Here is a 15,000-nt window from a genome sequence, read left to right as displayed (position 1 = left end):
TGCAGTAAATAATCCCTCAACACGAACCTTTTGTTAAAGCACTTGCCTCTCAAGTAGAGCCACATGCTTCAGAGATTTCTGGGCTAGTGTCTTCCACAGAAATAACAAGAAGCAGAAGAAATAAGGCTAAATCTCAAAGAGAGCCAAGTTAGGAATCCTTTGCAGAAGCTCTACCTGCTGCTGAGTTATCATTTAATCCTCTGGAATTCCATCTAGGAGAACAGCCAGGAATATACAGAAAAAAGATGCTAAGATTATAGCAGGAAATAAGTAAATAATGGGAGATTTGGGAAGGCATAGGTAGTTCTGTTTTATTTGTTCTTAGCAGTGATGAAAGCCAGCAGTTTGAAACAGCAAGAATGAAGAGAACACTATATGTTTTGTAAAAATTAATGACCCAAAAAAGGAGTTATCAAATGGAGACTTGGAAAATACAGCACGTGACAGTGCACTGTTTGCTATTGACAGAAGCTTTTTTGTTTCACTTTTCAAAGGATCTTGAATGTTACTCCAAGTAACATTCCCATTTCCTGTGTTCCTTTATCTCATCTGTGCTACTAATAAAGGAACCTAGCGTTGGTGCAGATAAGTAGGACTGCAAGCTTTAAGAACCTATTTCTCAGATAATCCCAGCACTCAGAGGGCTAAGGCAGGAGAATTGTCCTGAGCTTGAGGCTACCCTAGAATGCAAAAAAAATCCTGAAATAGGAGGAGGAGGAAGAGGAGGAAGAGAAGGAGGGGGAGGAGGAGGAGGAGGAGGAGGAGGAGGAGGAGGAGGAGGAGGAGGAGGAGGAGGAGGAGGAAAAGGAGTGGGGGAAGATTTTCACTGAAAATATCACTCTTGCCAGGTAGTGGTATCCCAGCCCTTGGGAGGCAAAGTCAGGCAGATCTAGAAGTTCCAACCCAGCCTGGTCTACAGATTAAATTCCAGAACAGCCAGCATTACAAAGAGAAACCCTGTATCAAAAAAAAAACAAAACAAAACAAAACAAAACAAAAGAGGAGAAGAAGGAAAAAGAGAGAAAGAGAAAGAGAAAGAGATCACACTTACACAAGGTAGCGGGTAATGTGTCTGTCATGAGAGCAGAAGGGAGAAGGACTCAGAAGGAGGAAGGCAAGTCAGAAGAAAGAGGCAAGTAGGGAGGGAACAAAATTAAACAAAATAATGATGCATATGTATAAAGATGCTGTAGAGAAATCCATTACTTTGTAGACTAATACAAAAAATAATAATTGAACAGAAAATCACTTAACTAAAAAATGAAGACGTCTTCTGCTAGGACCAGCACTCAACATTTCTTTCCTATATTTAGTTCTTATAGACATTCTTCATTGTCGTCTTCTATGTCCCCACTGGAATATAATTCACTTTAAAGGCATTTCGGTATATGCCCATGACCATGTCCACAAAGCTATTGAGGAATTAGCTTAAGTAACACTGAGCACTGAGATGTCAAACTTAGGGCTCCAGACTCTTCTCTTGAATCAGTCCCCTTACTGCAAATGCTGTGTCCGGGTCATATGTGTTGAAGGGTAAGAAAAAGAAAGCTGGGAAGCTCAAGAAAGAGAAATAAACAGTAGGACATGTGTCAACAGAACAGCTGTGTGACTCTCAGCCCCAGAGAAAAACTGAATGTGCAGCCCTGAAAAGAAGTGGAAAGTTCTGTTAAAATTCTGAATGTGTTAATCCGAGCATGGTGATGGACACCTGTGACCCTAGAGCTTAAAGAAACATAAATAAGATCGATCAGAAGACCTATCCTGCCAATGCCAGACAAGATACCCGCTGATGGCAGGGGCAAAAGTCACTGCCTCACCCTGAGAAGTGCTGGTTCCTGACTCTATAACTTCTAGGCAGAGACTCTCAAGGAAGCTTAGAACTGCAGTCAGACAGAGAAAACTGACTCCTGTACTCCCTTCTCCCATAAAAGGGATTGGGGCTTTGACTGGAGCACATGCATACTGTGCAAAAGCTACCATTTCAATTTAGCCTATAAGACACATGTTTAAAAATAAAACAAATTAACTGTTTTGGGTAATCTGTGCAATCCCATCATTCAATAGGCTGAGGCAGAAGGATTCCTGAAATTTCGAGTCTAGGCTACAAAGTGACCTTAACATGGTTAATTAAGAATTTCAGTTGAAAAAAAAAAAAAAGAATTTCAGTTATTAAGACAAGGGGAGGTGATAGCATTTGCCCTTATTCCCTATACTTTGGAGGCAGAGTCGGGTGTATCTCTGTGAGTTCGAGGTCAGCCTGGGTAGGGTATGAGTTCCAGGACAACCAGGACTACACAGAGAAACTCTTTTCTTGAAAAACAAAAAGAATTTTTTTATGTATACTTATAGTTCCAGAGTCAGACGGAGCTCATCAAGTTCAAGACCAACCTAGGCAATTTTGCAAGACCCTGTCTCATTATAAAAATCAATAGGTCAGGTCAGGATAACATGGGCTTCTAACTCTAGAAGAGGGAAGGTGGAGACTGGAGGATCAAGAGTTCAAGGTTAGCTTTGGGTAAATACCAAGTTTGAGGTCAAGTCGGGCTACAAGAAACACAGACGTGTGTGTGTGTGTGTGTGTGTGTGTGTGTGTGTGTGTGTGTGTGTGTGTGTGTGTATATGAATATAACTTAATGGTAGAGCATTTGCCTAGCCATGGGTTGAATCCTTTGTACACCAAGAGAGAAAAGAGTCATGAAAAAACATTAATGAGCAAAATTGTATGTCACAGACTTCCCAAAGCAAAGCAGTGTGGGAGTGTGAGAAGGAAGTGACAATCAGGCTTTCTGAATGTATAGGGAGAACAAGAGCATGTCAGAAGTCCAGTACCGAAGCCGAGACCGAAAGTGGTGTGAGAGGGTGGACCTGTATTCTAAATTTATCAGTCCAAGGAAATGTAATACCATTACAAATAAAATACATGTTCTTAGAAAGGTTTTTGGTATTCGGCTTTTTTTTTTCCGGAGCTGAGGACGGAACCCAGGGCCTTGAGCTTGCTAAGCAAGCGCTCTACTACTGAGCTAAATACCCAACCCCGGTATTCGGCTTTCTTAAGCAGGTTGCGAAGACATGTTACTCTTTTTTGGCGACAGCTTTAAAAGAACCTTAGATAAATGATACAAATTCCAGAAAATGCATATAAAAAGGATTGGTAGAAGTATGTATATTGATATATAACTGGGAAAGACTTATTATAATATAGCAGAGTGGCGCAGCGGAAGCGTGCTGGGCCCATAACCCAGAGGTCGATGGATCGAAACCATCCTCTGCTAGTTGGCATTTTCTTTCCATTGCCTTGAGCAAAGAAAGCATTTGAGAGCAATAGGAGATGAAGCTGTAGAAGAAAACTGGACTGTATCGAAATCTTCAACGTTTTAAAGAATTTAACATAACGGGAAACAGAACACCATGGTGTATACTTTCTGTATTGCAGGTTCTGTAACCATCTTTGCCTCTCGTCCAGAGTTTCTAGACTGTAAACTAACACTGTAGGGAGGCCATGGCTTCAGCTCACTCTCATAACTTGCACCAGACCCTGGGCTCAGTCTGGAGTACTAAACCCAAAACCAGATAAAAATTGTAGCAAACATACGGAGCTTGGTTAGAGTTTCGGGTTAAGTAAGCTTTCAGAAAACTGTCAAGTCTGAAAGAGCACAGAAGACGATGAACTGGAACCATCTGTCCCCGCCACGACTCGTCGTGACTTCTGTAGAGTTGGAAAAGAAGCTAGAGTGGGTCATAACCTAAAGCACTTTATCCTAAAGGTGGTCGTTCCCTCCTCCGAGATAAATACATGATAATTGTGCAACTAATAAACGTTTTGAACGGAATTCCCGGAAAAAAAAATAAGGTTTGATTATTGTACTGTTGCTCAGGACACGAAAACTATAACTTTAGGGGGCGGGGCACAGACACAAACTCTGAATTTCACGTATTTTAGTGATTAATGAATCACTTTTATCATGACATAAGCTACTCTATAAGAGCCTGGGTAGCTCAGTCGGTAGAGCATCAGACTTTTAATCTGAGGGTCCAGGGTTCAAGTCCCTGTTCAGGCGAAAGGTCACATATTTTGTGATAGAATAAGGGAAGAGCAAAAGCACAATCACAACAAGACTTTCTTTCATCAAAGGAAATAAAAGTGAACCAAGTAAAAATATCCAGTGGTGGAGTTAGTAGGAGAACATTCCTTTAAAATTTTCTTCTCCTTATCGGGGGCAGTGGTGGAGACCAGACAAGAGGGTCTTTGAACAAAAGTCTGAGGACCAGTTTTTGAAGTGAAGTAAATCTGTTCATTTGTTTCTTTAAAGTGTACAGGTTACCTATTCCTTAGACCCCTGGGCTCCAGGGCATGGGGGGTTGCCTTTTGGAATGCCATGTTTCTTGAAGATTTAGTTCCTGTTTTATGACTCTGATTTTGGAATGAGGCGCATAGGAGATAAGAGAAGGCTATGGATGGGGAATGAATACTGCATACATATGTAAAACATCACAATAAGATTCATTATGTATAATTAACATATACTAAAATAAAATAAAACTCAGTGGCAACATTGAGCTATATGGTAACCTGTCTCCAAAAAATTCCTTTGAAATGATTCATCCTGGCCTTTGAGTTCATATTTCTCTGTGCAACCTGCTAGACCAAGTCACTTAAAGGGAAGGTTGTGGGAATTCAGCATTGTGGATCTCAACCCTTGAGCCTGGTAGTAGGAACTTTAGCCAAATGCTCTATTCACAAGTCTACTGTGTTCACTTCCAGTCTCATTCTTTTTTCATTTGAAATGATTAGGTTTAGCCAGACTTGATGGCCCATCGTCTGTAAGACCAACATTGGAGAGACTGAGGCAGAAAGATTACCACAAGCTGAAGGCCAATTGGGGCAATAGAATGTCTGTGTTCAAAAAAGAAGAGAAATGAAATGAAAGAATTCAGTCCATGTCACTTTCACTATGTCCCTTATTCTAGTGTTTACTTTTATACATACCTGAAATGTGACATTTTCAAAGCTAGAAGTAGAACAAAGATAAAGAAGGTGACATCACACCCCTCCCTTTCTTTCTCTGCTGTCTAATTCTTTCCTATTTACCCAAAAGTATCATGCCAGTCATCTTCATCCTTTATCTCTATTTTAATACAGGAAAAGGTGAAAAGATACAGTTTAAGAATTTCTTCTTCTGTCTGAGAGTACACCAGAGACATTTATTTTCACCGTTTTTGTTGTTGTTGTCTTCCTTCCTTCCTTCCTTCCTTCCTTCCTTCCTTCCTTCCTTCCTTCCTTCCTCCCTTCCTTCCTTTCTTTATGAGCCTCTTGTAGCCTATGCTGGTCTCGAAGTCTGTATGTAGCCAAGACTGGAACTGAATGGCCTATCCTCCTGTCTTCTGCCGAGACTCATCTATGCTGCCTCTTGCTGTTTGGTTTTATAGTAGTGGAAATCAATCCTCCAAAGCTCAGAAGTGCCAATCTATTATATTCAAATATCCTCCTATGCTTGTCCATTCATGTTATTTTCAATATTCTCCAATAACGACAGAGTAAAAAATTAATATTTTTTATGTTGGATATAGATTTTCAGGATAAATTGTTAGAACCGGGATTGCTGGGAGAAATGACTGATGCATATGTAATTCTGTTAATATCCAGTCAAATTGCCCTCCATGAAACAGGGTGTTACCCAGGAAGGTAAATGTAAACATGAAATGTAAACTTTATGTGACCCCTATTCAAAATGGACGTTTTATTCCAAACAATGTGTCTGAAAATTGTTCAGATTCCTTTGTCAGAAAACAGCTGTACTTCAAGGCTCTACACTCGTTTTTCTGCTTCACCAAGCAGAGGTTAAAAAGTAGCATGCAGGGCTGGAGAGATGGCTCAGCGGTTAAGAGCACCCAACTACTTTTCCAGAGGTCCTGAGTTCAGTTCCCAGCAATCACATGGTGGCTCACAACCATCTGTAAAGAGATCTGATGCCCTCTTCTGGTGTATCTGAAGACAGCTACAGTGTACTTATATATAATAAATGAATAAATCTTTTTTAAAAAAGCAGCATGCGCTGCTGAAATGGAACTAGAAAAATATACCTGGAGTAAATGACTCCAGCAGCAGCCAGGGACTTCCATCTTTTCTCTCTGCTCACCGTCAAATCACTGTGAGTGGCAGACACCCCAATAATGTGCCTTTGTCATTTCATGGTCACTATTATCAAACTTGGGGGTTATAACCTGTGTCAAAGGTCCTGCCACTTATTCTCAATGAACCAATTAAAAGAGCCACCCTAAAAATGGACAGGAGGAGATATATTCAAGGTGGCAACACTGGGCAGAAAAACAAAGAGATCCAGGGACCTTTCCACTCTACAGCCCCTCAGGACCACACCCAGCTCCTAAGAAAACCCTTTTAACACTTGGAAGGATGTATTTTAATGATACAAACATAATACAGTATATACATAAAGCAGTAACAATTTACAATCAGCTTATTAAGTTCTTGGGGGAAATTCTTTGAAAGTTAATTGGATAGCTGGGTGTGAGGTGCACACCATTAATCACAGCACTCAGGGGGCAGAAGCAGGCAAGTTAGACTGGCCTACATATGGAGTTCCAGGACACCAAGGGCCACATACAAATGGAGAGAACCTGCCTCACACAAACACAAATAAAATAAAAGAGAGGGGAAAAAATAAAGTTAATTGGAATCATACTGTTAGATCTAGTAATTTGGGAAGATATAGTATCTGTGAGACATCCGGGTTTGTTTTTTTTTTTTTCTATTCATATACATGATAATTTAATTCTCTTTAAATTAGGGCAGCAGTGTTTTAGAAGGAGGCTAATCTGTTACTCTAACATCTTTAGAAAGTTGTGGTTTTCGTGTGTTAGTCATCTGGATTAGCACCTCTCACCCGCGCGAGCCTGGTTCTTGTCCTTTCCTTAGACAAGACAACATTTAATAGTTTGCTGTTTAAGGTGTGAACTTAGCCTTTAACGGCTGAACAATCTCTCCAGCTCTTTTTTTTTTTTTGCTTTCTTCCTCCCCACGACCCTCCTCACTTACAATTCATCTTTTATTTGCTTTGTCTTTTGGAGATAGGGTCTTTGTAGCCCTGGCTGGCCTGGAACTAGACAGGTCTGGTGACTTAATCCATGCACCTCTGGCTCCGGTGAGCTAGGATTACAGGCTTGAGACACTACACTTGGACCCACATTCATATTCTCTCTCTCTCTCTCTCTCTCTCTCTCTCTCTCTCTCTCTCTCTCTCTCTCTCTCTCTCTCCCTCCCTCCCTCCCTCCCTCCCCCCTCCCTCCCTTCCTCCCCCACCCTGTCTCTGTTTCTTTCGGCAAATTTTAAAGATCTTAATGCTTATTTGATGTTGTTTATTAAATTTATGTACACATGCTTTATCTTTTATTCTTTGCTGTTATTTGAAAGAATTCACGTCTTAGCAGTTTTTGGCAGATGAAGAGCTTTGTGTTTGCTCAGAGGGCGTCGGTGAGAAGGGAGAAAGGGGGAAAATGGGAGAAAGAGAAGAGAAGAAAAAAGAAGTAAAAGACGAGGGGAGGAAAATAGCTCTTCATTGGGACTTCTATTACCATCACCACGTTTTCCCTCATTTCTTCATTAGCACAGTGGTGAGTATCCCAGCTTGTCACGCGGCAGACCGGGGTTGGATTCTCCGACGGGGAGTTCACAGACACGTATAGCCACTTTTGTTTCTATCTTGGGATAACAGGATGATGACCTTGATCTATCTGGTGGTCACCAAATGAGTTCTATCTGGGGCTGCGTTTTGTGGAATTATTTTGAATCAGATCAGAACACCCAGTTTGATTAGGACAGCCCCTACAGCCTTCTTTCCGAGAGGAACGTTCATCCAACTCCTTCGGAACTCTGCTGGGTTCATCTGTTTCAGTTCCCAGGAGTCTCTGGGAGCTGAATTCGGACCCTTCAGTGGGGTGATATGGGAGTGTCCGGAGCCGCAGTAATAACCCGAGCTGGGCTGTAGGGCTCAGAGCCACTGGCTGGCTCACAAGCTTACCTCTCCTTGTACCTGTCACTTTAAGACATCAGTTTCCACGTCTGAATTTCTAAGTTGGTGAATGGAAAGATATGAGATAATCAAATGCAACGTCTTAGGTTATCATTTTACTGGAAATTAACTGTTTAATTATTTTGCTCTCAAAAAGTCACATTTACACAACCCCTCCACCCCTCTCCACCCCCACACATCACTTTTCATTTTTTTTCCCAGTGTTTCAGGAAAAATTCAGTTTCATACATGCCACCAGCCAAGAGGTCTACAATCGCAGGTGTATGTTATATTATTTTGTTTGTTTGAGATAGGCTCAAATTTTACTACCCAGGCTGACCTAGAGCTGACCATTATCCTCCTCCATGGGCTTAACCCAAGCTCTAAGATTATAGACCTCCGACTCGTCAAAAATTGTTTGACTATATTTCTATTAATTATCTACAGAATTCTAGAATATACAAACATCACATGTAAAGTTTATAGTCAGACAAGCTGTGATTTCCAGAGCTACCTTAGACTTTTGACTTGCCTAGTAACATCTCAGTAGCCATCATCCAGTAGGTAAAAACGACTTTTTGCCCAAACCCCATTTAAAATCTCAAAAGAAGTCCATATAGTACTAGACACACATAAGTAAATAAATAAATAAATTCATTACAGATTATCTAAATCATGGAATAAGGAGAATGTCCTTGTAAGGAAAACACACTAGCCAACACGATGTTTTTTTAAATTACATTTTAAAATTATATTTGAATTTCATATATTTTTCATACAATTTATTTTGGTCATCTTCTTCCTCTCCCCCAATTCTTCCCAGATTCTCCCAACCTTCCTATTTATTCAACTTCAACTTCATGTTGTTTCTCTCTCTCTCTCTCTTCCTCTTTCTCTCTCTCTCTCTCACTCTCTCTCCCTTTCTGTCTGTCTCTCTCTGTGTGTCTCTGTCTCTGTCTCTGTCTGTCTCTGTCTGTCTCTGTCTGTCTCATGAACAAACACACACACACACACACACACACACACACACACACACAGTTTGAGAGAGAGAGAGAGAGTTGGAAACAGCAGTATTTTCTATGAGACCATACACTGTTGCACAACAACAAAAAAGCCCACAGAGAGTTCATTTTGTGTTGGTTAACAACTATGCTTGAGCATGAGGCATGGCCTAAAATGTAGTTGATTTTCCTTCTCAAGAGCAAGTACCAATTGCAAATAGTTTCGGGGTTAGCGTTGGGACTTTGTGTACACTTCACCCTGGGATTGTGTCTGGATTGAATTTGTGCAGACCTTGTGTATGCTCTAACATAATCAAAGAACTTGCTAGAATTTTAGACCATCAGTGTGTGATACAATGTGAATTCTGAGATCAAAAGACCAAAGTCACAGCTCTCCAGAGTCTGTTTGTGAATAGGGCCAAACTAATCCTACCTCTAGAATAAGAAACTCTCCTATACCATACAAGGGAACATAAAGCAATCATAACGCTAAATAATTAAACTGAAGTGTTTTCATTTGTTTTTTTGTTTTTCCTTTCTATGACCACAATTCTAAACATCAGAGAACCCACAAATCATTCAAGTTGGGAGATACAGATGAGTAAAGGTAGACCAGGTTTTAATTTCTATAATTAATTTATTCTGATCAAATCTGCCAAAGTCAAAATTGATTTTTGTTGCCTAAATAGGAACTCAAAGTCTGGACCCTTGGAATAAAAACTCAATGCACTGCCAGTCCCCGGGCTCTGGAAACATGCTTCTGATCATCCTAGAAACAATTTAATTCTGTAAGTAATTTAAGGTTCTGGGAAGAGCTGAAAGATTCCTTGGCTTTGAGGACTACCAGGGTCTTACAAAAGTCTGGCTCAGCTACCTGTGTTATTTCAACCCCTCCATACAATACTTACATTAAATAGCCAAGAAAAATAATTTTTGTGACTTAAGAAAGAATAAAGATTATCCCAAGAATCAATGGTTGTAGAAGTGGATTCATCTAAAAACCCTTGGAGATCAGGCTGCCTTGACAGCTTATAGGTAGAATGAGGAGGGAGAGGTTGTGTTTAGAGATGTTAGAGCGACTGTGGATAATCCTCAAGAGAATCAAAGGACGGGAAAAGAAGATGCTGCCATCTTCTTGGTGTTTTTCTCACCCTTACAGACACCAAAGCCATGTTTTATGAAAGCTTTGTTTGTTTTTAATTTGTTCATTTCATTCAGACTCATGCTCCAACTTATTAAGGACTGGATGGACTGATTCATCCAAACTAGTTTTTTTTTTCAGATCATTCAATAGTCATTCATTCATGAGCCATAGTTTAAATACCTGTAGTATCAAAAGACATAGGCAAAGGTGACAACAGAGAAGATGGGATTTTCCAGGTGTTTATTTGATCAGCTGGTTTTGAAATATGATCCATTCACACACACACACACACACACACACACACACACACACACACACACACGTCATCATAGGTATTGACAAATCTTCTAATAGATTATAGATATTCTTATTTAAAAGAACAGTAGCCTTTAAATCACTGATTCTCAAGCTTCCTAATGCTACCACCTTATAATACAGTTCTCGATGTGGTGACCCTCAACCATAAAGTTACTGCTACTTCATCATTATAATTTTGCTCCTTTAGTTAGGAATCATAATGTAACTATCTGACATACAGGATATTTGATATTTGACACCTTGTTGAGACCCACAGGTTGAGAACCACTGCTTTAAAAGCTTTAGCTGCAACATGCTGTTTGAGAGTTCTGCTCAAACCATTCTGAGCATCTCTATGTTCCAGTAGTTAGGCCTTGTCAAAGGTTCTTTCAGGACTTTCAAGATGGCTTAGTAGGTAAAGGTGCTTACCACCAAGCTTGGAAACATGAGTCCCATCTCTGGGACCTACATGGTGGAAGGGAAAAACCAGTTCCTGTGGTTGCCCTCCAGCATCCCCATGGGTGTGCAAACAAAATGAATTAATTTTGAAGTATCTTCTAAGAAAGCCTGTCTCCTGTGCTGGGGAAAGAAATGCTACCTTAAAAACATATTTCAAACATTTGTTTCATTGATGAGGATTCCCACTTAGATTTCATATTCTAAACATTTGTCTTGTGCTGTTGTTATCCAGTATCATAGGACGGCCCTTGTCTGGAGTAGAACCAAGCTTGTTGTGTGTAAATAATGATACTAAATATCTGCACGTGGCTTGTACTATTTGCTACTCATTATTAATAATCATAATACAGATTAAGCTGATGGCTCCTCTTTCCCTTCTGGTGTCGCTTACACCAGGGCTTTGTTTGTTACTGCTCTCAGACGGAGTATGAATCACATCCTGCTTGCTCAGACTTTAATGCATCCTTCCTACTAATCTGCACTGTGCTGTAATGATAGTTAAGTTAGGGTTAGGTCAGGAAACCACACAGAAGGAAAGGGCAGCAGCTGACTGTCCTTTGACCTCTGTCCACCCACAGAGACGCTTGTAGCAAGCAGCGCAGTTACTGATGTACTATTAGTTTCTACAATGCTGGAAGCCCTCCCCATTGTGAAAAGTCTTGGACACTGGATCATAGGTCTCAGCGAGAAAAGGGAGTGGGAAGAGGAGACAAATGGGGTGAGGGTAGGAAGAAGACGCAACAAAAGAGAGACTGGAACAGACGCTGTTACCAGGAATGACCACGCCTTACTCGGTTCACTCCGTTCGTTCATTCATGTCAGATATCACAGGCCTTCAGTTCACATCCCCTTTTCTAGATCATCAAATAAAGTTAGGGGTATCACAACCTGTAGAAGAAAAATGAAAAGAGTATCAGGATCAGGGTGGAAAATGCCAAAAAGAAGGTGCAATAGGGCTGTGAATTTTATTGCCAGAAAAAGAGAGCGCTACCAGAGTTGGTCGAAGTTCTCACTCGGTTCGTATAACTCTTTCCTCGGATTCAAGAAATCTCATCGACTCCGGTACTCGGATCCAGGACATCCTAACTGCAAGTCACAGCCACTGCCTCCCGGGGAAGGGTTGTCCAAGTGCGTAATCACCTCTCTCTTTCCCCCCTCCTGCCCCCTTCCATCCCTATCGTCAACCCCAGTTTTACTTTATACTTACAGAACATTTAAAATTTTTCATTCCAGTACTCCGGATAGAGCCAGGAACTGGATGGTTTTCCTAATAAATGATTATTCCTGTTAATGAGAATATGGGTCAGGATGGCTGAGTGGTCTAAGGCGCGAGACTCAAGCGTTTGCTTTCTCTACTGAGGATCCTGGTCTCCGAATGGAGGCGTGGGTTCGAACCCCATTACCTGTTTTTGTTTTTTACTCTTGCACCTTTCATAATCTTTAGTTTGCTGATTGAACCTGCTAGGAAGGGCTTTCTTTAATCCCATTATCTGACTTTGCGCTATTTTTTAAACACAGTATTTTAACCTATTCTTTTGTTCTTTTTCTATTTTGTGTCCTTGGACTCAAACATCCTTTTGCCTCAACCATTTATATAGATAGGAAAGTATGCTTAGGTTTCTTAGTATTTATTTCTGATTATTCCTCCTGGCCATTTGTTACAGTTTTTCACGTGATCATTGAATCACATAATTCATCATTTCTGATTTTCCTTTTGTTCGGGGGTGGGGAAGTGTGGTACATTCTTCCAACTGCCTTCCATTTGATTTTAGGCAAAGTTGGCTGATATGTGAGACTTTTTGTGGATTTTCGTTCTCTTATTTATAAATTGTTCCACCTCTCTGTTTGTCCTTCTTAAGTCTTATTTATTTTCTTCTGTTGTTGTTCTAAAGTTCTTTTAGATTATAATACATTCTGGGTTTAGGCTATAATTTAGGGGCAGAGCACTCGCCTAGCATACATGAAATTCTGGGTCCTAGCCCCAGCACAGAAAAATAAATCTTGAGGAAATGGTTATCTGCAGCACCCTTGAGTGTGAATAGCTTTCTCCTTATTTCACTGAGCCTATTCTGAGTCTGTTATATCTTTATTTTGGACTAATCACAATCCCGGGAGTTTGCTTCTTGAGTACTTGACAGATACCTGAGGTAGCTGAGGGAGAAGAGCCTTCCACGTTGTATAATTTGGTTGTTAAGTTCTCCTGTCCGCATTTCACATTTGTATCTTCTGCCTGTCTCAGGCTTGCTCAGCCTAACTTCCCCTGTGGTCTTTTGCCACATTATGCTGCAAGACTTTTTATCGGGAGCTAGGATGGAGAAAGGGGTGGTGGGAGACGCACCTCTTGATATACATCTGCAAAGAACTTAGGGGGTCTAGCTGTTCTCATACTTCAAGTAATCTGCTTTTGTGTTTTTCTTCAGCTCCCAGAACATTTTGATCTTGTACCTGTATCTTCATAATAGTCTTTGGTGTAAACCAGGTTGTTTCTACATCTATTACTATTCATTTACCTAGTCCTTATTGTTCATTCCTTATATGAGAGCAGTTCTTGACTATACATTACAAATGGGTACCACACAGCGGCTGATGACCCCGTCCTTTGTACTCAGTACCGAGCAATCTTTTGGACAAACAGAATGCCTGAAGTGGAGCTGTGGTCTTGTTGTATGCACAGACTACAGTCTAAATGAGCATTCACAACCTGTGAGTCGTGACCCCTTTGGCAACCCTCTATCTCCAATCTTTAATACAGCAGTCTTTAAGACACTTTAAGAATGAGATGCCTCCACATATTAAACTATATCACAACACAGAAAATAACTGTGTTTCTGTATGTACTCATTCAATAGCTATACAATACATATTCTTAGAAATATTACCTAAAGTAGTCTGTTACTAAACATGTATATAATATGTACATTTCTAGGAAGATGCACAGGATACTTCAAACAAGGCACCAGCCAAGGAAATTAAAAAAGTGGTGTTCTAGAATGAAACAAGATGTATTCTTCACGTAGGGTGATGTGAGAACTTCCATGGCTTTGTTTTAAGTCACGATATATTACAGACATAAAAGCATACTGAATTTTGATTAAGCTTTTGAGATGAAATCTTGTGCTGCCAAGGAACTTTGTCTAAGGTAAAGGGTGGAGGGGAGGGAGTTCTGGAATTTAAGAAGGTAGAAAGCACACTTTGTAAACAAACAATGAAGGAAAAAGAGAAAAAATTAAATATATAATAATACAATAGAATACAACATAGTAAGATACACAGCTTTTCAAGGCACACTTTAGACCTTTTGGACCCTTATTCTTGCTTGCACAGTGGCGGTGTTTGGGAGAGTAAGTAATGCTGATGCTAACAGCAGAAGGCAAACAAAAACTTTGATTGTAAGATCAGATACATCTCACAAGCAAAAGATACCCGACTCTGGCGGGACTCGAACCCGCAACCTTTGAATCTCTCGATTATACTAGAAGTCCAATGCGCTATCCATTGCGCCACAGAGCCCACTTGGTTGTTTCCAACTTTGTAAGACTTCTCAGTATTCACTTGTGTATCAATACTCTCCTATGAATGATCTTTCCTGGTTCTGTAATACTTCACACAGAAATGTGCAACAAACAAGACACGCGATCCCAAAGCAACTTCCTGTCCTATTCCCAGATGTATTCCATCGGAAATGTCTGACCAGAGATCCATCTCTACTTTCCGGACTTGTGGCACAAGTTTGTAACCTCAGCAATTTAGAAACCGAGGCAGAAGGATTTCCTCTAGTTCCGATCCATCCTGGGGTACAATAGCGAGGCCTTGTCTCAAAACAAAAACAAAACAAAAAAGAAAATCACCACAAAAACAAAATTCTTATCTTATTTAGTCTGGCCTCTCTATTTTCAGGCTTCAGATCATTTGTTTTGCTAAAGAGACCTCCAAAGTCTTATAACTCCTGTGGGCGCCTGCCTCCTCCCCCCCCCCCCTTTTTATTTGGAGCTTCGAGATTTTCTTATGTTGCGGCTGAGTTTTTTAGAAAAGGCTCGTTCTCGGGTTTAGGACAAGGACTCAGGGAGCAGTT

General features: G+C 40.5%; 3 non-coding genes across 3 annotated transcripts; 2 read left to right on the top strand and 1 right to left on the bottom strand.

Annotated features, from left to right (window-relative positions):
• The first annotated feature begins 3,200 nt into the window (after positions 1–3,200).
• Trnam-cau9 (transfer RNA methionine (anticodon CAU) 9) lies at positions 3,201–3,272 on the top strand. Its single transcript has one exon. It is a non-coding gene; the product is annotated as a tRNA-Met (tRNA).
• A 713-nt stretch (positions 3,273–3,985) lies between these two features.
• Positions 3,986–4,058, top strand: Trnak-uuu5 (transfer RNA lysine (anticodon UUU) 5). Its single transcript has one exon. It is a non-coding gene; the product is annotated as a tRNA-Lys (tRNA).
• A 10,294-nt stretch (positions 4,059–14,352) lies between these two features.
• Trnar-ucu7 (transfer RNA arginine (anticodon UCU) 7) lies at positions 14,353–14,438 on the bottom strand. Its single transcript is given in 2 exon segments — positions 14,353–14,388; positions 14,402–14,438. It is a non-coding gene; the product is annotated as a tRNA-Arg (tRNA).
• Positions 14,439–15,000: the final 562 nt, after the last annotated feature.

The sequence above is a fragment of the Rattus norvegicus genome, chromosome 17, assembly GCF_021556685.1.
Source record: "Rattus norvegicus strain SHRSP/BbbUtx chromosome 17, alternate assembly SHRSP_T2T, whole genome shotgun sequence".
Classification (NCBI taxonomy): Eukaryota; Metazoa; Chordata; class Mammalia; order Rodentia; family Muridae; genus Rattus; species Rattus norvegicus.
Note: the sequence above shows the minus strand (reverse complement) of the source record. Positions and strands in the feature narration are given on the sequence as shown.